A 26,538-nucleotide genomic window follows, 5' to 3' on the forward strand; every position below is an offset into this window, starting at 1 on the left:
AGGTGGTGGAGAACATGCAGGGAAATACGGCACATATCAGCGAGGTGGAGGAGCGAGTGAGTGGGCAACATGGAAGTAATAGTTACTTCCTTAAAGTGCCATGGTGGACAGGCTCGATCATCAACAGGCAGCAGTTAAAGATAAGCTAGACAACCTGGAGAATCGATAGAGGCGATGCAATATCCAGGTAATCGGTCTGCTAGAAAAGACTGAGGGGCAGAATGCGGTGGCTGCCCACCCGAGAGCCGTGATTATTAAATTGCATCATTTTCAAGGATAAACGGCCGATACTAACGGCAGCCAGGGAGGTTGGCACCGTTACTTTTGAGGGGCAAATTATGTTTTTTTTTCCTGACTTTTCTTCTGCATTGCAAAAAAAAAAAAAAAAAAAAAGGCAAGATTTTCTTAGAGTCAAAAAGGAGCTACAGAAGTTAAACATTCGTTATGCTATATCGCATGAGACTGCAGGTTGTGGTTGACAGGAAAGCCTCCATCTTGGACAACGTGAAAGCCGTGGAAAACCTGATTATGCAACTGCATCGTGAGCGCAGTGTGGAGTAATGACTCTGGGCACCATAATTATTTACTGGTGGCCTAAATTGGGTCGCAGTGGGCGGCCCGACTGAAGCGTGGCTGGGTGTTTTCTTTCTGAAGGAAGGTGAGAAAAGGGATTTTTTTCATGGGACACTGTTCTTTCCATCCCCCACACATGGTGCTTTTGTTTTGATCTCAACATCTTTGTATTACTTGCAGCAATGTATCTCATGTGATGGCCTTTGCCTTGGCCTGTGTGTGTGTGACTGTCATGTAATCCCAGTACCCCTACTCTCCACCGTGCCTTATTTTTGAGTTCTCCAGCGGAACCAAGAGCAGCTTGGGGAGGAGGACTTAGCTTTGCAGGCTGGGTAAATGTTTTTTTCATTCCTTTCTTTTGTTCTGTTTCTGGACTACTAGCTGGCGGGCCACTTGTACACCACCGGTTTTTTGCTTTTATACTTGAGCTTTCCGCTGGGCCTGCAGTGTGGAGGATCATCGGGACTTCAGTTACCTTTTTTCAATTTTTAGATCATTACAGGCCATCACTTTCACACATCACAGTTTTTCTGTTTGAGGTTACCCTACTGAAGTTGAACTTCGAGGCCTCGAGTGATGTTGTGCGACGGTCTGTGGAAGGGGGATGGGGGGTTAGAGCTTCTGTTCCTGGGTTGGGGGAGAACCCAATTACCCAGTCCAGATTTGAATCCCACCAGGTGGTTTTGTGGTTTGTCCTGGCTTTTGGATGTTGGGGAAATAGAGGCTCTGGTAGTCGAGTTTGTTCTCTTTTTGGAACAGGTATTTAATACTGTAGGAAATCGGGGTGGGGGCTGGGCAGTATGACTGATGCCCAGTTACCTTGCTCCACAAGAAGGGGAAAGATCCGCTAGTCTGCGGCTCTTATAGGTCCATTTCATTATTAAATTCAGATATAAAAATTTTAGCAAAAGTTTTACGGATAGAGCCTTTCATGCCTCAGCTCATTCACCCTGAACAAACTGGTTTCATTAAAGGAAGAGTATCAACGCATAACACTAGGCGGGTGTTTAACATTGTGCACAAGGCACAGCATCAAGGTCTTTCAAGTTTATTGATTTCCCTGAATGCTGAGAAGACCTTCATCAGGGTTTTGTGACCTTTTATGTTTACAACCCTGTGTGTTATGGGATTCCCTGATAAGGTTTTGGCTTGGATAGCTGCCATGCCTGCCTCGTTCTTAGAGTTTAACATTGTTTATATTGCCATCCAGCGGGGCCACTCATCAAGGTTGCCAACTTTCCTCTCTTCTATTTAATATAGTCATTCAGCCTTTGGTTGAATCCATCAGAACTGATCCTGATACCAGAGGTTTTAAAGTGGGTGACAGGGTCCGTAATTGGCCCTTTATGCGGATGACCTATTCATGCCTCTAAATTGGGGCTAGCCTTCCTTGAACTGGTGGCTCGCTATGGGGCTTTGTCTGGCTATAAACTGAATTATGATAAATCTGAGGTTTTCCCCCTTAACGGCTCAGCCAGAGTGCCTGACAGCTTCACTGGTATGCGCGCAAGGTTCAGGAGGGGTTTAAATATCTGGGGATTTTTATACCCAAGAACCACAAGGACCTATTTAAGACCAATTTAGGTCCATTATTTCTGATGTGAAACAACGCCTGAAAGGTTGGGAGGACATTCCGGTCTCTTGGGCAGGCCATATCAATTTAATAAATATGGTTATATTGCCAAAGTTTTCATACATTTTCCAACATGCTCTTTGCACGATCAAGCTTCATTGTTCCAGGACTTAACACAGTCAAAATGGGAAATTTATTTGAATATTTAAGCCAGCTAGAATAAAATTACATACATTATGGTTACCGAAGTGTCAGAGTGGTATGGCACTGCCTAACTTCCACCTCTACTATTGGGCAGCTCACCTGGTAGGTTTGGTTTACTGGTTTAGCGATAGGGGTCAGGGGTGGCTGGACCTGGAAAAGGAACAGGCTAGCAGGGTAAACCTATCAGTCCTTTTTTTTTTTGTCCTCCTCTCCAGTGGGTAGGTGGGCATGGCGCTCTAATCTGCTCATAGGCCACATTTTAAGTGTGGAGTCAGTTGGTTCAGTTTGTGGAGAGGTGTGATGGTCTTATTTCCTCTTTGTTCCCGATCTATATAAACTGATTTCTGGTTCTACATTTAACCCAGACTTTGTGTATTGGTGAAGACTGGGTTTGCGTTTTGTTGCTCAACTATTGCGGGGGGGGGGGGGGGGGGGGGGGGGGGGGGGAATGAAGGGATTCTTCTCTTCCAAGACTTGGTGGAGGAATTTGAGCTACCTGCCACCTCTCATGCCTCTTACTTACAGCTTGGATGGGCATTTGAGGGTAAACAATTTGCAACTCCCACTATGTCCTTTAGATAAAATGGAATCATATCTGTATGGATGGTGGAACGGTTAAGGGGGTGACATATCTACTGGGGGGCGAATACTCCCAGTTTGCTCATAGACAAGTGGAATGAAGACCTGGGTCTTCCAAGCTGTAACCTTAACGGGTACAGATTTGGGCTTCTGCCCATAAAATATCTGCTTGTAAGCGGGTTGAACTGGGGATACGATTGCTACACAGAACTTATTGTACTCCAGTCTACTATGCTAATTTATGTATTCCTGTTGGAGGGGTAGTGGGAAGCCTGGGAGCTACACTCATATGTGGTGGCACTGCCTCGGCTTGGATCTGGGGGGAATTGACTAAGGAGATTGCTGATATACTGAGCACTTGAGTTTCACCTCTTGCCTAAATTGGGCCTGCTGGGGATTTGGCAGGATTCGTTGGTATCTGTTAAATTTCAACCCCTGATGGGTCAGCTCCTTTTAGCTGCACGGTTTACCATTGGACAGCATGGAAACTGAACCCGGATTTGGGGCACTGGAAAGCTCAGGGGTATAATATAAGAACATAAGAAAATGCCATACTGGGTCAGACCAAGGGTCCATCAAGCCCAGCATCCTGTTTCCAACAGTGGACACTGAAAAGGTATGTGATGAGGTGATGAATAAAAGGTTTAAAATTTCACCAGATATGGGGCCCTTACTTTGTGCACTATGGTTTACTGATTTCCAGAGGTTGCATTGGTTGTACTGTTTCTGCTCCCACTGGCTGTAATGGTACACATACTACTCTGCTGTAATTCTTGATGTATTGTCACTGTCTTTTTGTTCTATTGTGCTTTCATTGACTGTGCCATGTATGCTTGAAAGTTGTTAAATAAAGAGTTAAAAAAAAAAATCAAGCGGATTCAAACTTGTGATAATGTATTATCCCCGACGTACCCCTCCTCAGGGAGTTCTATGTAGCTGATTACTGGCCCACTACTGGCTCCTCTGTTTTGACAGAGTTGCCTCCCATGTTTTAATATGTTATCTGCTGTACAAGGGCTCCCATATTAAAGAATTATGTAATGTGCTGTTTTATCTTGTCCATTTGATCGATGTATGTTCATATTGTACCCCGCCCAGAATGTAGGAAGGACGGGTAATAAATACTTTTAAATAAATAATTTTGAATGGTGCTGCATGTGCACTTGTACTTTTAGCAGCATACAGTGTTGATGTACAAATACAATGCATGCGGGTTCTTATTCTTCGAAAATCTGCTGGAAATTTTGCAGGCTACAAAATTAGGCCAAAAGTGGGAGCACTGAGAGGAGAAAATCATCTTGCTGGTGGTTGAAGAGGATCCGTAAATATTGCTTTGGGAAATTCTAGAATTTAAAAAGTTTTGGGGAGAGAGAAATTATTGGAGTATATCCTTTAGTGTGTGCGTGCTATAAAAAGCAAACCAAAAAGTAGGAAATAGCTTAGAGTTTGTGTATGTTAGCCTTCCCCTCCTACCCACACCTAGCTCATCCTTTGACTTATAGGCAAGAGACACTTTTACACTAAAAACCAATCAGCCTTTTATCTAAAACACAGGATTGCACCAGCCCTGACCCAAGAGTTTAATTATCCCATTGCAGGTCACTACCAATAAATTTAAAGGATTTTTATTTACACATTCCTATTCCCTTAGCAACCTAAACTTAACTAAAACTCAACAAAATTAAGATGAAGGCAGCAATCCAGCAGCATTCTCCCTCAAATGTCACATGTATAATTTTTTTTATCTGCTAGTGAGAGGTTGCATGTATGCACCCAGTGCAAAGAGTTCCTGTCTCCCAGAGAACAAGTATGATCTCTGGAGGCTAGATTGGCAGACAGAGGTATATAGGTGAGACCTTCAGAGACACTCCAGTCTGGAAGTCCTGGTGCTGCCTTGGAGGAGAAAGGTCTCCTGGTTGGAGAGCATCATCCTGGTATAGCAGGAAGTGATTCTGTAGCAAGGACCTGCGCTCTCCAGGTGATGCATTGCCCTCTCGTACAGAGGACGTGCTTCCCAGGGCTACTGCCCAGGAGGGAAGGGTTGGGTTGGTGGTCATAGTTGGTGATTCGATTATTAGCAATGTAGATAGCTGGGTAGTTGGTGGACATGAAGATCGCCTGGTAACATGCTTGTCTGGTATGGTGGTGGACCTCACACGTCAACTAGATAAGATTTTAGACAGTGTTGGGGAGGAGCCGGCTGTCGTGATACATGTGGGCACCAACAACATAGGAAAATGTGGAAGGGAGGTTCTGGAAGTTAAATGTAGGCTTTTAGGTAGAAAGCAGAAATACAGAACTTTCAGGGTAACATTCTCTGAAATGTTCCCTGCTCCATGCGCGGGTCCCCCAGAGGTAGGCAGAGTTCCAGTTTCAATGTGTGGATGAGACAATGTTGCAAGGAAGAGGGATTCAGTTTTGTAACAGGGCAACCTTTTGGGGAATGGGGGATCCTTTTCCAAAGGGACAGGCTCCACCTTAAACAGGAAAGAACCAGGCTGCTGGCGCTAACTTTTAAAAAGGAGATAGTTCTAGTTTAAATGCTGCTCTAAGGGGAAAACCAACAGTCGCTCAGCAGTGCATGGTTCAGAGGGAGGTATCTTCAAAGGATAATAATGTGCCTATAAGTAAAGAATCACCTGAGCTTAAAGATTCCAAATTACCCTTGTCAACTGAACAGCAGGTTGTTAATACAAACAAAAAACACACTTTGAAATGTCTGTATACCAATGTCAGAAGTCTAAGTAGTAACATGGGACAGTTAGAGTGTATAGCAATGAATGATGAGATAGAAAAATAGCATCTCAGAGACATGGTAGAAGAAGGATAACCAATGAGACACTGCTATACCAGGGTACAAATTATATCGCAATGATAATGAGAAGCAACTTTGTATGTATGTATAGAGATGGGAGTGGCGCTTCATTTCTGGGATGGCAGATTCCAGCAGGATAAACATCTTGGCAAGAGACTAAATGCACAACAAAACCTTTATGGGTAGAAATCCTATGAGTGTCAGGGAAGAATGTAGCAATAGGAGTATACTACCGTCCACCTGGCATATAGCTTCTCATCTTGATTTAAACAACGATATAGGTCTATAAGACCCTGGATTCACTGGGTCCTTGGTTTCTGCAATATTTTAATGGCTGCTGTCTGCGTCGAAGCAGGCATCACTTGTTTTTGTGAGTACACAAAAACTAACCGTGAGAACTGTCTGCAGTTATCATATAAGGTAATTCTGTTAAAATTCCTTTATTGAAATTCCGGTATACAAATTTTTGTCCTTTTTTCAAACTTTTTTTTATTTTTTAATTTATTATCAAGAGACACAAACCTCAGATCTGGCGAAAAAGAGGAGTTGACATATTCTCTTATTATCTAGCCAGTAGGATCAATCACCGGTCTGTAATGTCTCTTAAATTTTTTTAATTATTAAAATATTCTTAAATATTTGTTTCAACAATAGCTAAGTTTGCTTCAAGTTTGACTGCAATGTCTTTTTGTACAAATTAAATCAATTGTTCTGACCAGTGTCATGAACTGAGGTTTTTACTGCGATTTAAACTAATGCAGATATGGATTTTATCAAAGTTGCAATCGCGGTTTAAAGGTGGAAATTTCATATGCCTTTATTGTACAGCTTATTATGGGCTCATGATGTCTTCATGTTATTGTATAAGCTTCTCAAATTCAAGTATCACCTTGGTATTTAAACCGCGACCGCGGCTGCAGTAAGATTCATATCTATAGCAGGACATTTAAACCGCGATTGCAACTTTGATAAAATCCATATCTGCATTAGTTTAAATCGCAGTAAAAACCTCAGTTCATGACACTGGTCAGAACAATTGATTTAATTTGTACAAAAAGACATTGCAGTCAAACTTGAAGCAAACTTAGCTATTGTTGAAACAAATATTTAAGAATAATTTTAATAATTAAAAAAATTTAAGAGACATTACAGACCGGTGATTGATCCTACTGGCTAGATAATAAGAGAATATGTCAACTCCTCTTTTTCGCCAGATCTGAGGTTTGTGTCTCTTGATAATAAATTAAAAAATAAAAAAAAGTTTGAAAAAAGGACAAAAATTTGTATACCGGAATTTCAATAAAGGTATTTTAACAGAATTACCTTATATGATAACTGCAGACAGTTCTCACGGTTAGTTTTTGTGTACTCTCTGAATTGGAAACTAGCCATTCCCTTATTTCTTCGACATCACTTGTTTTTGTGCCACAAATCCAAAAACTCATAATGGGAGTAGCCACTGAATTTTGGAGTACTTTATATGTAAAAAAGTGATGGAGTCCATCGGGACCAGGTGACATAAAATTTTAACTCTAATTACTTGAAGGCTTTCTTATGCCATAATTTGTTTAATCTTTCAAGTGAGGGTTCTGTTGATGAGGAAGGTGTGTGACATAAAATCCCTTTTATTCTCTTCATTGATAGGCTCAGCTGTGTAGAGATGTTGGTAAAAAAACAAACAAAAACAAACTTCCCCAATTTCAATTGTGGACTTTGCCCATGCTCCTTTGTTATTTTTAATTCCATTTATAAATTTAGAATTCATCTGAGCTTTCACCAAATTGCAAGTATACATCCCGAGTTAAACAGTTTATGTTTAAATGCAAACCCTGCCCCTGTTGCTTTCTGATGTAAAATCATTTAGTAACCATTGTGCATTCCTAAATCTAATTTTCCATTCCTCCATAGTTGATCTTTTCATTTGAGTTGCACAATAGGTCAATCTCTTTACCAATTCTAAGATGCACTGGTTACATTCTCTCTTCTTGGCAGAGAAGCCTCCAAGTATGGCTTTTGCTGTTTCCCAAATTAGGATTGGGTTGTCTTTATATTTAGCATTATTAATTTCAAAGTTATGCTGTTTATCCTCCAAAAGACTTTTAAAATCGGGTTCATTACTTAACCAGGCAGGCATTCTCCAGCTAATCAAAAAACTGAACTCTTCTCCCCAATGTGCACTGCACTGGGCAGTGATCTGAAATCACTTGTGCACCAATTACTGCATTTTCAACACTGTTGAACAATTCCTCAGAGAGTAAAATATAGTCCATTCTGGATTTGGCTAAGTGTGCTCTAGCATAATGAGTGTAATCACACTCTTAAGAGTGAAGTACTCTCCAGACGTCTATTACATTTAGCATGTCACATAAGAATGGAACGCCTTTCCTTTACCCAAACTGCGAATGATAGAATCTGAACACCTAGCGTGACGTCTCTCATACAATGAAAATCACCACCCCTCAACTGAAAAACAAGTGACTAATTTAATAAAAAACGAATGATCATATTAATTTGGGGCATATATAGATGCTAAAGTAAGTGGTCTTCCAAGTGGCCACAACTAACCAGCTCTCCTCACCTGCACAGATTTTTTTCCAATGTAAAAGATACATGTCTGTGCAGTGAAATGGCCACTCCATTTCGTTTAGATGTTCCAGAAGTGAAAAAATTTGGTTACACCATTTTTTAAATTTTTTATGTTCCTCATCTGTCATATGGGTTTCTTGAAGAAATACCATCGTGCTCTTTATTCTATTAATATGCTTTTTCCTTTTTATAGGGAAGCCTAGTCCTGCAATATTCCATGTCATATTTCACTTAACTATTAAAAATAGCCATCCTTCATTTCATCAAATGTGCTACCCAATTTTTGCTCCAATTACATCCCTCCCACAAATTGGTTTTCATACATCTTCACGCCACAGCATTTATTTCTCCCAATACAACTTTCTATTTTGAATAAGGTTATGGATCTCTTATCTTTCCAGATATATTGCAAAATCCCTTCTTTCCCCTCCTCTTCCCATCCACCCCAAATATCTTTAATGGTAGTAACAGATTCTCTATACCAAGAGCTACAGTCACTAGCATGTGCGAGTTGGTGCCATCCCCCGACCTCCATTTAGAACCAGCACTTAAATCAAGGTTACTTATCCATAAAAGCAATGAACATTTCTAAATTGAAAATATTTAAACCACTCTTTTTTTTTTATCAAAGTAACAAAGTAAATAACACTTGCAGCCCGCTGGAAATCGAGCTACCTGATGCAGAGGTGCAGCAATATTGTGAAAATGAATAGCCACCCCACCCCTGCTCCTTCGTAAGAGATAGCAAATGTTGCTTACCTGTAACAGGTGTTCTCACAGGACAGCAGGATGTTAGTCCTCACATACAGGTGACATCACAGGATGGAGCCCAATCACGGAAAACCTCTGTCAAGGTTTCCAGAACTTTGACTGGCCCCTACTGGGCATGCCCAGCATAGCACTAACCCTGCTGCCAGCAGGAGTCCCCCTTCAGTCTTATTTAAAAGCTACAGGCAGTGCCAAAAAATAAAATAATAAAACATTACGAACCCTACACTGCGGGGCGGGGGCGGGTTTCGTGAGGACTAACATCCTGATGTCCTGTGAGAACACCTGTTACAGGTAAGCAACATTTTGTTTTCTCACAGGACAAGCAGGATGGTAGTCCTCACATATGGGTGAGTACCGAGCTGAGGATGTCCGAACATGCACCAAATGTACCCAAAGGCGTGCAACAGGCACAACAACTGGGGTGGAATTTGGTAGAGGGCATCCTGAACCCCACCGGGCAGGCAGAAGGGTGTTGGTACGTCACGTTGGAAATAGGTTACGCAGGACAGACTGGCCGAAGATGGAATCTTGTCTTCCGGCTTTGTCCAAGCAATAGTGGGCTGCAAAGATGTGGAGAGAACTCCAGGTGGCAGCCCTGCAAATGTCAGGAAGCGGCGCCGATGGTAGGTGTGCTACTGAAGTTGCCATGGCCCTCACAGAGTGTGCTTTAACACGGTCTTGAAATGGAATGCCCACTTGCTGATAGCAAAAGGATATGCAGTCCGCCAACCAGGAGGAGAGAGTCTGCTTACCCACAGGCTTCCCTAACTTGTTAGGGTGGAAAGAGACAAACAATTGAGTGCTTTCCCTGTGGGCAGCTGCACAGTCTAGGTAGAATGCTAGAGCCCCTTTACAGTCAAGGGTATGCAGAGCCTGTTCTCCTGGATTGGAATGGGGCCTGGGAAAGAAGGTAGGTAGTATAATGGATTGATTAATGTGAAACTCCGATACTACCTTAGGCAAGAACTTAGGGTGAGTGCGGAGTACCGCCCAGACCTGCAGAAGTTTAGTGTAAGGCGGATAGGTAACTAGGGCCTGAAATTCACTAACTCTGCGAGCTGAAGTGATTGCCAGAAGGAAAATCACTTTCCTTGTGAGACAGCGAAGATCACAGGAGTGAAGAGGCTCAAATGGTGATTTCATGAGCCTACCCAAACCAGGTTGAGGTCCCAAGAAGGGGCCGGAGGACGCAGTGGAGGCTTGAAGTGAAGCAAGCCTTTCAGAAAACGTGTTACAAGGGGTTGTACTGATATAGGAACATCCCCGATACCTTTATGAAAGGCGGCTACCGCACTGACATGCATTCTGATGGAAGACGTCTTAAGACCTGACTCTGACAAATGCCAGAGATAGTCCAAAAACTCCATGATTGGACAGGAAAAGGGGTCAAGGGACTGAGAAGAGCACTATGACGTGAACCGTTTCCATTTGTAAGAGTAAGCTTTTCTCGTGGAAGGCTTCCGTGAAGCAATCAAGACATGGGTAACTGGTTCAGAAAGGTTAAGTGGCTGAAGGATTAACCTTTCAACATCCATGCCGTCAGGGACAAGGCATGAAGATTGGGATGGTGGAGGCACCCGTCATTTTGCGTGATCAGAAGTGGGTCCTTTCCCAAGGGAATGCGCCTGCGAATGGAGAGATCCTGCAGTATTGGAAACCACACTTGGCGTGGCCAGTGAGGTGCTATCAGGATCATGGTTCCCTTGTCCTGACGTAACTTTACGAGAGTCTTCGAGAGAAGAGGAAGTGGAGGGAATGCGTAGAGTAGACCGGTTACCCACGAGAGGGAGAATGCGTCTCTGGGCTGAGAGTGTAGAATTTCTCTACTTTGCGGTTTTGAGGAGACGCAAAGAGGTCTATCTGAGGAAATCCCCATTGGTGGAAGATGGAGTTCGCCACAGAGGGGTTGAGAGACCACTCGTGTGGTTGAAAGATGCGACTCAGCTTGTCTGCCAACACATTGTCCACTCCCGGCAAGTAGGTGGCCCTGAGGTACATCGAAGGGGAGAGAGCTTTTGCCCAAATCTGTGCAGCTTCCTGACACAGAAGGAAGGAGCCTGTGCCTCCCTGTTTGTTGACAACCAGGTGGCACATGGCCACCTGGTTGTCCGTCTGGATCAGGATAACTTGATTTGAGAGGCAATCCTGAAATGCCCTGAGAGCATATCTGATTGCTCAAAGCTCTAGGAAATTTATTTGGTGTTTGGCTTCCTCTGGAGACCAAGAGCCTTGTGTCTGCAGATTGGCCACATGGGCTCCCATCCGAGGTTGGAAGCATTCGTGGTGAGAATTAATTGAGGGTTTGGAGTCTGAAAGGGCAAGCCTTGGAGGAGATTGATCTGATTCTTCCACCACGCTAGAGACTGACGGAGTGAGTGGGTTATGTGGACAATGGTCGACAGGGGCTGAATGCTTTGAGTCCATTGAGACCTTAGAGTCCACTGCAAGACTCGTGGCCAAACGGGCCATTGGTGTGACCTGAACTGAGGACGCCATGTGTTCCAGGAGGATGAGAAAGTGGTGTGCAGTCGAGGAGTGCTGAGACTGCAGCTGGTGTGCAAGAGACATGAAAGTGAGAGCTGTCGAGGCAGAAAAGCCTTTGCCTGGAAGGTGTCCAAGTCTGCCCCAATGAACGACAAGGTTTGAGATGGGACTAAGTAGGATTTGTCGTAGTTGACGAGAAATCCTAATAAATTAGAGTGTGTAAGGGTAGACTAAGGGACGACAGAGCAGCTTGCTGAGTGGGAGCCCTGATTAACCAGTCATCCAGATAGGGGTAGACATGAACACCTTGGGTCCTGAGGAAGGCTGCAACTACTATGAGGCATTTTGTGAAGACTCATGGCGCAGATGACAGGCTGAATGGAAACACTCTGTATTGATAGTGCTTGGGGCCTACTAGAAACCTCAGGTATTTGCGATGAGATGGGGTTATAGCAATATGAGTGTATGCGTCCTGGAGGTCCAGAGAGCAGAGCCAGCCTCCTCTTTGTAGAAGAGGAAGAAGCGAACTTAAGGTTACCATCTTGAACCTCTCTCGCTGGAGGTACTTGTTGAGGGCCCATAGGTCCAGAATAGAACGAACGCCTCCCGATTTTTGGGGGATTAGAAAGTACTGGGAATAGAACCCTAGGACGTGCTGAGAGTAGGGTACTGGTTCTATTGCCTTGGACTGGAGGAGGAGGGAGACCTCCTGTTCCAGAAGGATGGAGTGATTGGATGTTCCCCACGTCAGTAGAAGTGGGGAGTCCGGTGGAATGGAGAGAAAGTTCAGATGGTAACCCTGAGCAATGATCCCTAGTACCCATTGGTCTGAGGTGATTGAGTGCCATATGTTGTGGAAGTGGCACAATCGACCTCCCACTGGTATGTGAGGCAGTGGAATCTGCTGCTGCTCTCTAGGTGGAAGTCAAAAACCTGAAGCAGGCCCTGGTTGAGTAGCTGCTTGTGGTTTTTGTTTACGTGTTTGACGAGACTGTGCTTTTTGAAAAGGTCTCATGGCACGGGATCTGGTTGGTGGCGGGTAGGATTCTTCGGGCGGAAGAATGACTTTTTAGAGTCCTTTCTGAAGGGCTGTTTAGAAGAATAGTCAGAATGCATCAGAGAGAGCTGTCTTAGGGTCTCATGATGGTCCTTACATTCCGCCTCTGTCCGTTGAATCTGTTCCCCAAACAGATTATCTCCTATACAAGGTAGGTCAGATAACCTGTCTTGTACCTCAGGGCGAAGGTCAGAAGACTTGAGCCAGGCCCACCTTCTGGCAGAAATAGCAGCTGCAGATACCCTAGTGGCAGTATCAAAGATATAAGATGATCTGATCTCATGCTTGCCTGCCTCAAAACCCTTGTTTACTAGGGTTTGGAGCTGATCTTGAAATTGCTGAGGCAGGGAGTCCGTCAAATCTTGTATCTGCTTCAAAATGACCCTGTTATATTGGGTCATATAGAGCTGATAAGCGGCAATTCGGGAGATGAGCATTGATCCTTGGAAGACTAGGCGACCAATGGCATCTAAAAACTTCTGTTCCTTGCTAGGGGGAAAGGAAGTGTGAGGCTTTGACCTCTTTGCTCTCTTCTGTGCAGATTCTACCACTACAGACTGGTGATCCAATTGTGGGGTTTCTGAAAGCCCAGAGCCGACTGCACCAAATAGGTAGTGTCAGCTGTTCTGTGGGCTGCAGCAATGGAGCCAGGATGTTCCCAGTTCTTCTTCAGGAGATCCAGAAGAACCTGGTGGATAGGGATGGAGGTTATTACCTTGGGAGCATCCAGAAACTGGAGCAACTCCATCATCTGATGTCTATCATCCTGTTCAGTCTGTAATTGGAAGGGAACCAATTCAGACATTTCCTTCACAAAATTTATAAAGGAAATGTCCTCTGGAGGAGAACGCTTTCTACTTTCAGTGGGTGAAGGTGGTGAAGGCAAATCATCAGTGTCTGGGGAGGAATCATCAGTCCAGGTATCATAGGGATCAGCACCTGCACCTCTAGGATGTAGAGGGGGACGGGATGGTGGGATACCTGAAGGTCCTGGTCTAGGCTCCGAAGGAATAATCGGAGGCACCGATGAAGGCATCGAGGGCATCGATGGATGGCTCGGTGGCGCCGACAGGCATATTGGCACAGATGGTTGAATTGGTGGCGATGGACGTATCGGTATCGATGGCTGAGGCAGAACTCCCAAAGGAGGGATGCGAAATGGTGTTTCTCCTCCCGATGACAGAGTGAGTGGGGAGGGCACCGGCGTCATCGGTGACCCAGGGTTCATCGGTGGAAAAGCGGCTATGAGCGCTTCCATCTTGGAGAGCAGTGGTGCCAACGCTGCTGGAATTGGGTCGGTGATAGGTTCCGCAGTCTGTACCGGTGTCTGTGCCAGAGGAACCTGGAGTCGTTGCATCGCCTTGTCGATGGCCTCCTGAACCATCTGGTCCAGTTCTTCTCTGAGACCTGGAGCAAGCAGCCCCGGCTCTGGAACAGAAGAAGGAGGCAGAGGCAGAGGCAGAGGCGGAGGGACCACCGTTAAAGGCGGAGTCACGGCTCCCGATGCCCTATCAGGGGAGGGTTGCCTCTGTAACCCAGTCGCCGAAAAGGTCGGTGCCTTTTCTGGACAGGGTTTCTTCGACAGCGGCTCGGACCATGGCGAGGTCGATGATTTCGCTCCCTCAATGGTCCGAGACTTTGTATTCCAGTGGCGATGTTTGTCTCTACGATCCCCTCGGTCATGAGGGGGAGTAGAGGGTGTCGAAGGCCGAGATGTTGTCGATGCCGGACGGTCACTGGCCGGTAGACTATGCTGGCGCGAAGTTGACGTTGCCGGTTCCGACGACGTCGATGCAATGGACGGAGTCGGGGTTTGAGCACGGAAGAGAAGTTCCATCTTCTCCATTCTGGCCTTGCGACCTTTTGGTGTCATAAGGGCACATTTGGTGCAGGTGAAGAGATCGTGCTCTCGTCCAAGACACATTACACAGACTTTATGGGGGTCTGTGATGGACATGGTGCAATTACAGTTCGGGCACAGACGGAACCCCGATGCCATGGAAAAATTGAACTGCGGTACGGTCGACTGCCAGTAGGACGCGAGGGCCAAACTAGACGGTAATAGACGGAAAATGGGTAAAAACTTACCCGAGTACCACGGCTTGAAAAAGTTCGAGGAGGGACCCCTGTGGGGCAAATTAACTTTTAGTAATTAACTTTTATAGTAATTCCGTGAGGTTTCCTGACAGGAAAAACCTGTCAGGAAATCTCTGCAGAGCTCCTTAACCACGAGGCTACTGCTGCGTGGAAAAAAAAGACTGAAGGGGAACCCCTGCTGGCTGCAGGGTTAGTGCCATGCTGGGCCAGTCAAAGTTCTGGAAACTTTGACAGACGTTTTCTGAGATTGGGCTCCATCTGTGATGTCACCCATTTGTGAGGACTACCATCCTGCTTGCCCTGTGAGAACAGTGTTAACACTATCTGAAATTGCTTCGGTCCCTGAATATTTGGCAAATTCCAAATTTGACGCAGACAACACCACTGCAATGTACAGGCCCCTCCCTCAGCGTATCTCATGAAAGAAACCACTCACAAAACAGGCATCTACAGATCGATAACCCAGTCTAACTTAAAATCAAAATCTCTAAAGACATTATATACTGTTCCGCTTTTTCAAAATTTTCAAACACTTGTATTATCCCATCGTGCTAAATATGCAGCCTTGCTGGAAATCGGAATGCAAATCTGATCTGATTCGCTGCCAGGTATTGCATAATGGTACAAATTCTCTTTGTTGGTTTGATACCATTAAAAAGTAATCTTTAAAGATCTTTATGAAGCGATTTTGAAAATGCACCATTGATTTTTTTTCCTATATGCCCACAATATCTGTTTTTGAGCAAAATTCAACAACTTTGTAATCACTCTAGGCTGTTCTTTTTCTTTCCGCACGTTCAATGTGAAGGCGCACAAGTTCTGGAATTTAGAGCACTTCTAGAAGCCATGTAGCTATAATACCTGCCAGCTTATTTTCCTCTACAGACTCCTCAAAGCCTAGGAATCTCAAATTATTTCAATGTGATCTGGTCTCTAGTTCGACTATTTCACTTCATGCGCTGCTGTAATCTTTTCCGATTTTTACAGCTTACCTGCTGTCACCAGTGAGTCATCCTCCACTACAGTCACCTGGCTTTCAACCACATCCAATCTTGGTCCAAATTCTTGCAGCAAACTTTTTAAATCAGCAATCAGCTCAGAAATTGTACCCAGTCTGCCTGCAATCACCTCCGTGACTGCCGCTGTAATATTGCTTGCCGTCGTTCCGGTCAAAGTGTCTTACACATTTTTCGCTTTCCCAGTGGCCATTTTGTCCTCACTCAGTTTCACTTTCTTCTCTCCTCTTTGCTCACTTTTGCGTGCCTAATACTCAACGAGCACTGCATATATCTGTCAATGGACAGTCTCTTACCAGCAGGCTTGTTTCTGTATTCTCAGAGTCACTAATATTGTAAATGTGTTTAGATTCTCGGGTGTTGGCACCAGAGCTCTGCCACACACATCCGACTTCACTGCATTACGTGACTCTCACTTTTAGAAAAGCACAGTATGTGTATGTGCACAATTTTTTTCTTTAAAAATCTATTTGTTAAAGTTTGGATCCTGGTTTTAACTCTGGTCCCTTGAGGGCTAAGAACAGGTCTGGTTTCAAGATATCAACAATTTACTTTAATCAGATGTTTCTGCATGTATTTCATCTAATGGCCAAGTTAATTTGTATATTTTGACGATCCAGGAAAAACAAAACCCTGTGGGTAACCCTTGCGGAATGGAGCTGATCTGATTTAGACAGAGGTGTTTCAATCTCTTCACCCCTCAGCCTGGTTTTCCTACATGTTGGAAATCATACGATTTAAATCTGATTGGGGCAACCACTACCTGATTAAGTTCCCACAATCGCCATAACCAACATGCATAAGTTATATCTGCATACTTTGGAGACACTCCCCCCCCCCCATGTATACAAATTTCTATCATGCATATTCATTGTGGTTATCCTGAAAACCCATACCAGTTAGGTATGGCTCCAGGACTGTGTTGGGAGGCGCTAATGTTGAAATTTGAGAGAGAAAACCAGAAGCTGAAGATGTCAGTTGAGTTTCCAATGGACAAGTGTTCACATCACAAAATCTACCATCATAATTTGACACTATACAAAAATTTGCTTGCACAACTGCAGAGGGGCCAAAGATTGCACAAGCACAAAGAGACTGACTCACCGTCTCACCCACAGAGGTGGTTACTCCAGAGCAGGGCTGGGTGGTAGTGGGAGGAAACAGGCACTCCTGCTGCCTGTGCGTGTTCTGGTAGCAAGTGTCAGACTTCAGTTGGCACCTTCCACAAGTATTACACACACTGGAGAAAAAACAAACAAAAAGTTTTTGGGTTTTTGTTTTTTTTTAAACAGACTTTCTTCAGTTGCTCCCCATTCTTAAGTTTAAAAAAAAAACAACCACCCTGAATGCCTGTCACCTCCTCCAGAAAAACAGAGCAGAAAGCAGCTCCAGTATGTCTGGCTATTCTTATCCATACTATCAAGGATATATCCCAGCTGCCAGCCATAAAAAGCATCACTTTTTACTCATGACAGATTTTTGTCATCTACCTCCTTTGTATTCCACTTTCCTGGGTAGCTGAGCATAGAAGATCCTCTTATTTCACACCCAATAGTTCTTCCATGCACCACCACAAGATCAAACAATCATCTAACCAGCTACCAATGGTCAGCACAAGCTGTTATCTGAATATCTGGCCTTACAGGTCCCCATGGTCTTTCCAGATGGCTTCCTGCCATCATTGAACCAGTCAACACGAGGAGCACGTAAGCCTGCCAGGCAGACTCAGCAAATGTGAATGCCTTTGGTTCCAGTAGGACTTGTAGTTATTACTGTGCTTGCAGAAGAATTAATTAGCAACTGAGTCTATCATTTTTTTTCCAACTAAGGATACGCTGCACTTATCCCATGCCTTCTTGAAGCCTGTTGCCAATTCAACCTCTGCCACTCACTCCAGGAGGTGATCCCATGCATCTACTACCCTTTCTGTGAAAAATATTTCTTGGCATGGCTCAAGCGCTTTCGTCATCAGAGACTCATATGACCCCCTTGTCCTAGAACTTTTTCCACTGAATAAGTATTGGTTCTTGTGCACTACTACTCCTTTTAGGTATTTGAATGTCCTATTTATATGTGCCTCTCCCTCTAAGGCATACATATTTAGATCCTTAAGTCTCATGTCAGAGAATTTGGGGCATACCACACACCAATTTGGTGGCATCTCTCTGGACCACCTCCGCTCTGCCTATGTAATTCTTGATGTATTCCTCTAGAACTGGATACAACACTGTAGGTGAGGTCTCACCAGTAACCTGTGCAACAGCATAATCACTCTTTTTTTTTCTCTACCAGTTATGCCTCTCCCTAGTATCGTCTGACCACTCCCTTGTTGCACTGTTTTACTATCCTGATATATAATCACCTCAAGCTCTCTTTCCTGCTCCATGGACATTAGCAACTCACCTCTCCTCTTCTCCAACATGTACCACTCCCTACATTTTTTTGCAATGCTGAAACCTAACTGCTGAGTAGCTGACCTCTCCTCCAGCTTCCTTAGATCAATTCTTATACCATTACCTCCTTTAGATCTTATTGTCCACATGACACAAAAACTTTGCTTCCTAACCCATCTGCAATATCATTCAAAGATATTGAGAGGAACCAGCCCCAAGACCAATCCCAGAGGCTTTTCTCTCATCATATTTCTTTCTTCAGAATGAACTCCATTTACCACTATGTTCTTTCTAACCAGTTTCTTACCCAGTCTACCATCTTAGGTTTCACCCCTAGACTGCTCAGTTTTATTTATGAGCCTTCTATGTGGGATGGTATCAAAAGCTTTGCTAAAATCCAAGTACACCACATCCAGACTTACCCCTAGTCTAATTCTCTAGACACCAAATCAAAGAAATGGATCAGATTCATTTGACAAAATCTCCCTCTCATAAAGACCAAGATGCCTTGGATTCCACATCTTGCCAGATTCAAGATTCCTGATCATCCTTTCCTTCAAGAATATATCTATTAAATTTCCCACAACAGAGGGCAGACTAACTTCCCTGTAATTTCCAACCTTCTCCCTAGTACCACTTTTATAAGGAGGGCCAACATTTTCCCTTCTCCAGTCCTGCAGAACCCCTCCTTTCTCCAAAGACCTATTGAAGAGGTTGCTCAGAAGACGTGCCAGAACCTCCGAGCTCTCTTAGTATTTGAGGATGCCATCCTGCCCAACTCCATGGTTTTGTCCACTTTAAGGTTTTCCTAAATCTGCAGAGACACACTTTTGCAAATGATGTGGTCTCTACCCAACTACCATATGTATCATTTCCAACAATTAGCAGTCCTCCTCTAATTCCTTCTTCAGTCAGTACCAAACAGAGGTATCTGAACATTTCTGCCTTCTCTTCTCTCTGTTCTTCCTGCGTTTACTGACATACCTGAAAAAGTCATCACCTCATTTTACCTCAAAAAATTGTAAGCTGCTCCATTTCCACTAGATGGCAGAAGACTACAAGAGGAGGCACAACACTCTCTGCCACAGAGAAGGCTTGGAAGAGGACTAGACAGCACTGCCAACATAAGCAACATTTGGAAGGGAATGGAGGGAAGCGATGCTTTGAATTTTATATTTTAAAAAAAAACATGGCCTTGTAAAATCCCATGCAAAACAAAGAAAGGTTATGTTAACCTTGTGGACCTAGGAAAGAAGGCGTGCATCCATAAAGCAAGCCTCACCAGTCACTCTTCATTAGGGCACAGTGTATTGTGGAACCAAAATGTTCCTGCCCTACATGAACCTGCTCGCTCTCCTCCTAATTACTATAGGCTATTGCCAGGAACATAAAACAAAAGGTTATGAAAAAGTCTCACAGCAAAAAAAAAAAATCCTGCATTCCTTACCCTTACTGGACTCTGTGAAATTTGTGGGCTGTGGCATAGAACAGTGAACTAAGGCAGGAAACCTCTCGGAAAGCCACTGTGGTAGACCTATGCAGCACCTAGATAGGATTTCAGACCGTGCTGGGGAGGGGCCGGCTGTTGTAGTACATGTGGGTACCAATGACATAGAAAATGTGGGAGGGAGGTTCTGGAAGCCAAATGTAGGCTCTTAGGTAGAAAGCTAGAATCCAGAACCTCCGAGTCTCAATGCTTGGATGAGACAATAGTGCAAGGAAGAGGGATTCAGTTTTGTAAGGAACCGGGGGGACCTTTTCCGAAGGTACAGACTCCACTTTAACCAGGGTGGAACCAGGCTGCTGGCACCAACCTTTAAAAAGGAGATAGAGCAACTTTGAAACTAAATCAAAGGGGAAAGCAGACAGTCTTTCAGCAGCGCATGGTTCAGAGGGAGGTATCTTCGAAGGATACTAATGAAGCATTAGAGTCAGGGCATCCCAATCAGAGAGGTTCCAATAATAAGAAAAGTAGTCCAAGTGCCTATAATTAATTGAAAACTCACTTGAGCTAAAAGAACCCAATTTATCCCTGTCAACGAAAACGCAGAATGTTAATACAAACAAAAAACTCCCTTTGAAATGTTTGTATGCTCATGGCAGAAGTCTAAGAAGTGAGATGGGAGAATTAGAGTGTGTAGCAGCGAATGAGATAGACAGACAATTGGCATCTCAAGAGACATGGTGCCACCAATGGGACAGTGCTATACCGGGGTACAAATTGTATCTCAATGACAGACAGGAGCACCCAGGAGGCAGTGTGGTGCTTTATGTCCGAGATAGCAAAGAGTCCAACAGGATAAACATCCTGCATGAGACTAGATGCACAATCAAATCTTTATGGGTAAAAATCCCTTATGTGTTGGGGAAGACTATAATGATAGGAGAGTACTACCATCAACCTGGTCAAGATGGTGAGACTGATAGTGAAATGCTAAGAGAAATTAGGGAAGCTAACCAAATTGGTAATGCAGTAATAATGGGAGATTTCAATTACCACAAAATAAATGATGAGCAAGGACTGCACTTCAAACGAAATCGCAAAGTACAAATAGTGCAGGAGGATGTGTAATCCTGACAGAACTGATTCAAACAGTCTTATAAAACAAGATGTTTATTATTTTTTCAATATGGCAACTCCACAAAGTTAAACGAGCACCGGCTTAATGGCGTCCCCCGACACGGTCCCGTGTTTCGCCGCGGGCTGCATCGGGGGGGATCGCCACCGCTGGAATTCACACATAAGCTAGAACATAAACAAATTAACAAAGAGTCAGAATGAAAAAAGGGACTTACAACCGACCAAAATAAGTTTCACACAAGCATTACATACCTGACAGCAGCGTTTTGACAGTGACAGGGAGCGCAACGCCCTTCCAACTTGACAGGTATTTAAAGAGGCGCCAGGACTACAGGGAAGGGAACCACGTGAGTGAAAAAAATGAGTTCATTGGTTCCCGTTCCTGTAGTGCACCCAAACAGTAACTGAGCCTAACCTGCTAGGTAAATAAAAACCATTCAATCTCCCGATTTAAACCTTTTGGGGACACGGTATCTAACGTGAAGATCCAGCGTTGTTCAATCCTGCCCAAAATCTCGGCATAATTGCCACCCCGCGAAGGACGTGAAACAACTTCGATAACGCTAAAAAAGAGGTCAGAAAGGGAATGTGACTGTGATATCCAGTGATCAACCAGGGGTTCCTTCTCTCGCTGTAAACGAATATTGGAGCAATGCTCAATAATTCTGGTCTTCACCATCCGGGATGTTTTCCCAACATACATTAAAGAGCAGGGGACAAGTGATAATATAAATTACTCCAGAAGTGGTGCAATCTGAATGTGACCGTAGCTGAAACGTTTTACCCGTGGTGGGGTGTGTGAAACAAGTCATATCACTTGTATGGGAACAAACCGCACACCTGCCACAGGGCTGATGGCCAACATCAGTGACAGGATCACGCGGCACTGGAAGGTCAGAATGAATTAATTGATCACGTAGATTTTTGCCCCGACGAAAGGTAAACCGAAGGGGATCAGGGAACAATGTATTAAAGATAAGGCTTCCCAGTGTCGCCGGATCATGCCAGCAATGGGCCGACTCAGAGTGGAGAATGGTAATATGAAATTTGTCGCGGGGCGTTCGGGAGAACCTGAAGGCAAAAATAATAACTCCCGATTTATGTATAAAGCTCGTTTCATTGCTTTTTTGACTACTGACTTTGGGTACCCTCTTGACAGGAAGCGGGATGACATCTCATGGGCTTTAATCAGGTATTCACCAGTAGTGGTGCACAATCTGCGAAGCCTAAAAAACTGGCCAGTAGGGATGTTCTTACGCAGTGCACTCGGATGACAACTTTGAAAGGATAACAAGGTATTACGGTCTGTCTCTTTTCGGTAGATAGTGGTGGAAAAATGACCATCATTTACAGAAACAAGTACATCTAGAAAAGGTATCTGAGACCGATGAAAAACAAAGTTAAACTGCAGACTAGGGTCACTAGCATTGAGATGGTCAAAAAACATAAGGAATTGGACCTCAGTGCCGAGCCACAATAGGAAAATATCGTCAATGTAACGAAGCCATAGAGCAACCTTATCAAAACCTTCAGCGGGGTATACATACAAACGCTCGAATTCCGCCACATAAAGGCATGCAAGACTCGGGGCCATGGTGGCTCCCATGGCCGTCCCTTTGATCTGATGATAAAAAATATTATCAAAACGAAAAAAATTCTTGGTGAGGGCTAAAGTGGCTAGGGACATGAGAAATGAGGTGGGGATGCGCTGAGGGGCAGTCCTAGAATCTAAGACACGTTCAATGACCCGTAAAGCAGCCAATTGAGGGATGCTGGTATAAAGGGAAACAATGTCTAGGGTGACAAACAGGAAAGGTTCAGAGGGAACTGATGTTTGATTTAACAGTGTGATGAAATGGGACGAATCTCTAACAAAGGACCTAATCTTTGACACAAATGGTTTTAGAAATAAATCTACGAATTGAGACAGGGGTTCTAAAATAGAGCCGATACCTGCCACAATGGGGCGACCGGGTGGGTCCTGTAGGCTTTTATGGACTTTTGGTAAAGTATAAAAAACCGGGGTACAACAAAATGATGGTGTGAGAAATTTAGCCTCCCGTGATGTAAGAATGTGTCGGTCTACCGCCTCTTCCACAGTTTGTTTAATTTGTTGACATAAAAGCGGAGACGGATCATCTGCTAAAGGCAGATAAAAAGAGGTGTCGCTCAATTGCCGCTGTACTTCGGCTATATAACGAGATTTATCTTGGATCACAACACCACCGCCTTTATCCGCCGATTTAACAACTATGGAAGGGTCATTCCGCAGGGATAAGAGGGCCTGAAATTCAGATTGAGACAAGTTAAATTTAATGTATGAATGGCTGGAAGCTAGCATTGTAATATCTCGGTCCACCAACCGTTCAAAAGCTAAGATAAGGGGATCCACAGGGCCCGGTGGAACCCAACGAGACTTAGGGCGGACTAATGAATGATCTGAGGTAGAAGCAGTGTCTGAAAAAAACAGTTTGATTTTGAGTAAACGGACAAACCGATGCAAATGTACCTTTAAATCAAACAAGTTACATTTAACTGTAGGTACAAAGGAGAGCCCCTTACTAAGTACACTAAGTTCAGAAACAGAGAGAGAACGAGAAGACAAATTAAATATTACAGGTAAATCTACATCCAGGGGTCTGGGGTTGCATGAGTTGCTCTGGTGATCCGTGAAGACTGTTGCTGTTGAGACCGGCCGCGTGACCGAGTGAAACGAGGAGTCTTGGGCGGTGGCGCGGGATCTGGAGGACGTTGGCCGGAGTCTAAAAAAGATGCCGCAATGGATGCATAGCGTGATGAAGAAGAGGAACTGGATGAGGAAGCTGTAGCTGTAGACGGCTCTATTCTTGGGCGGATGGACTGAATTTCTTCGCCAGACGAGTCGCCAGATGAGTCGTGTGCAAAAGTCACTTTGCGACCGGGCTGAGGGCGAGATTTGGCCATCCATTTATAAACAAAGCCGGATTTGTAATCGGTCTCGTCACGGATGAATTTCTGATGCTTTAATGTTTTTAAATCAGTCCGAAATTTGGTGAGTTGAGTCTGGAATTCAGAATGTTCCTGATCAAAGGATTCAATAGCAACGGAGTGTTTAATGATATCCAAATGTTTATTCAGATCTTCCTGAAGTGAAGCTTGAAGAGTTTTTGTAGTTTCAATAATCAGCACCATTAAGTCTAGGGAGCATTTGTTTAGGATCTGGTTCCAACGAGTGATGAAAGTACTGTTATCTGTGTGTAGACGAGGCTCCTTTTGAACACGTAGCCCCCGCGGGATGCGGCGAACCCGACAGTATTCTATTAAAGTTGCAGCGTGAAGTTCTGCACGGGTAAGACGTTTCTGAATGTCTATAACGTCGGCCCAAGACACAGGGGGCGAGGACGCTGGGAGAGGATCATCGAAAAACAGCTGGTCAGACAGCACTGCATTGAGGTCTGCTTCCGAATAGCTGAAAGTATGGTCGTCGGCTGCCATTTAAAGCCCAAAGACCAACGGTAATCCAAGACCACAAAATAAATGATGAGCAAGGACTGCACTTCAAACGAAATCGCAAAGTACAAATAGTGCAGGAGGATGTGTAATCCTGACAGAACTGATTCAAACAGTCTTATAAAACAAGATGTTTATTATTTTTTCAATATGGCAACTCCACAAAGTTAAACGAGCACCGGCTTAATGGCGTCCCCCGACACGGTCCCGTGTTTCGCCGCGGGCTGCATCGGGGGGGATCGCCACCGCTGGAATTCACACATAAGCTAGAACATAAACAAATTAACAAAGAGTCAGAATGAAAAAAGGGACTTACAACCGACCAAAATAAGTTTCACACAAGCATTACATACCTGACAGCAGCGTTTTGACAGTGACAGGGAGCGCAACGCCCTTCCAACTTGACAGGTATTTAAAGAGGCGCCAGGACTACAGGGAAGGGAACCACGTGAGTGAAAAAAATGAGTTCATTGGTTCCCGTTCCTGTAGTGCACCCAAACAGTAACTGAGCCTAACCTGCTAGGTAAATAAAAACCATTCAATCTCCCGATTTAAACCTTTTGGGGACACGGTATCTAACGTGAAGATCCAGCGTTGTTCAATCCTGCCCAAAATCTCGGCATAATTGCCACCCCGCGAAGGACGTGAAACAACTTCGATAACGCTAAAAAAGAGGTCAGAAAGGGAATGTGACTGTGATATCCAGTGATCAACCAGGGGTTCCTTCTCTCGCTGTAAACGAATATTGGAGCAATGCTCAATAATTCTGGTCTTCACCATCCGGGATGTTTTCCCAACATACATTAAAGAGCAGGGACAAGTGATAATATAAATTACTCCAGAAGTGGTGCAATCTGAATGTGACCGTAGCTGAAACGTTTTACCCGTGGTGGGGTGTGTGAAACAAGTCATATCACTTGTATGGGAACAAACCGCACACCTGCCACAGGGCTGATGGCCAACATCAGTGACAGGATCACGCGGCACTGGAAGGTCAGAATGAATTAATTGATCACGTAGATTTTTGCCCCGACGAAAGGTAAACCGAAGGGGATCAGGGAACAATGTATTTAAAGATAAGGCTTCCCAGTGTCGCCGGATCATGCCAGCAATGGGCCGACTCAGAGTGGAGAATGGTAATATGAAATTTGTCGCGGGGCGTTCGGGAGAACCTGAAGGCAAAAATAATAACTCCCGATTTATGTATAAAGCTCGTTTCATTGCTTTTTTGACTACTGACTTTGGGTACCCTCTTGACAGGAAGCGGGATGACATCTCATGGGCTTTAATCAGGTATTCACCAGTAGTGGTGCACAATCTGCGAAGCCTAAAAAACTGGCCAGTAGGGATGTTCTTACGCAGTGCACTCGGATGACAACTTTGAAAGGATAACAAGGTATTACGGTCTGTCTCTTTTCGGTAGATAGTGGTGGAAAAATGACCATCATTTACAGAAACAAGTACTTCTAGAAAAGGTATCTGAGACCGATGAAAAACAAAGTTAAACTGCAGACTAGGGTCACTAGCATTGAGATGGTCAAAAAACATAAGGAATTGGACCTCAGTGCCGAGCCACAATAGGAAAATATCGTCAATGTAACGAAGCCATAGAGCAACCTTATCAAAACCTTCAGCGGGGTATACATACAAACGCTCGAATTCCGCCACATAAAGGCATGCAAGACTCGGGGCCATGGTGGCTCCCATGGCCGTCCCTTTGATCTGATGATAAAAAATATTATCAAAACGAAAAAAATTCTTGGTGAGGGCTAAAGTGGCTAGGGACATGAGAAATGAGGTGGGGATGCGCTGTAAATGATGGTCATTTTTCCACCACTATCTACCGAAAAGAGACAGACCGTAATACCTTGTTATCCTTTCAAAGTTGTCATCCGAGTGCACTGCGTAAGAACATCCCTACTGGCCAGTTTTTTAGGCTTCGCAGATTGTGCACCACTACTGGTGAATACCTGATTAAAGCCCATGAGATGTCATCCCGCTTCCTGTCAAGAGGGTACCCAAAGTCAGTAGTCAAAAAAGCAATGAAACGAGCTTTATACATAAATCGGGAGTTATTATTTTTGCCTTCAGGTTCTCCCGAACGCCCCGCGACAAATTTCATATTACCATTCTCCACTCTGAGTCGGCCCATTGCTGGCATGATCCGGCGACACTGGGAAGCCTTATCTTTAAATACATTGTTCCCTGATCCCCTTCGGTTTACCTTTCGTCGGGGCAAAAATCTACGTGATCAATTAATTCATTCTGACCTTCCAGTGCCGCGTGATCCTGTCACTGATGTTGGCCATCAGCCCTGTGG

At 44.3% G+C, this 26,538-nt stretch overlaps 1 protein-coding gene across 6 annotated transcripts in view; it reads right to left on the minus strand.

The window, feature by feature from the left end:
- NCOA3 (nuclear receptor coactivator 3) overlaps positions 1–26,538 on the minus strand; it is a 333,167-nt gene that overhangs the window by 79,938 nt on the left and 226,691 nt on the right. For all 6 annotated transcript variants that reach the window (XM_029613911.1, XM_029613916.1, XM_029613910.1 and 3 more), the window contains one exon: positions 16,860–16,995. The gene's annotated coding sequence lies outside the window, so the exon portion shown is untranslated. The remainder of the gene's footprint in view (positions 1–16,859; positions 16,996–26,538) is intronic.

Source organism: Rhinatrema bivittatum, chromosome 8, assembly GCF_901001135.1.
Source record: "Rhinatrema bivittatum chromosome 8, aRhiBiv1.1, whole genome shotgun sequence".
NCBI classification, from domain to species: Eukaryota; Metazoa; Chordata; class Amphibia; order Gymnophiona; family Rhinatrematidae; genus Rhinatrema; species Rhinatrema bivittatum.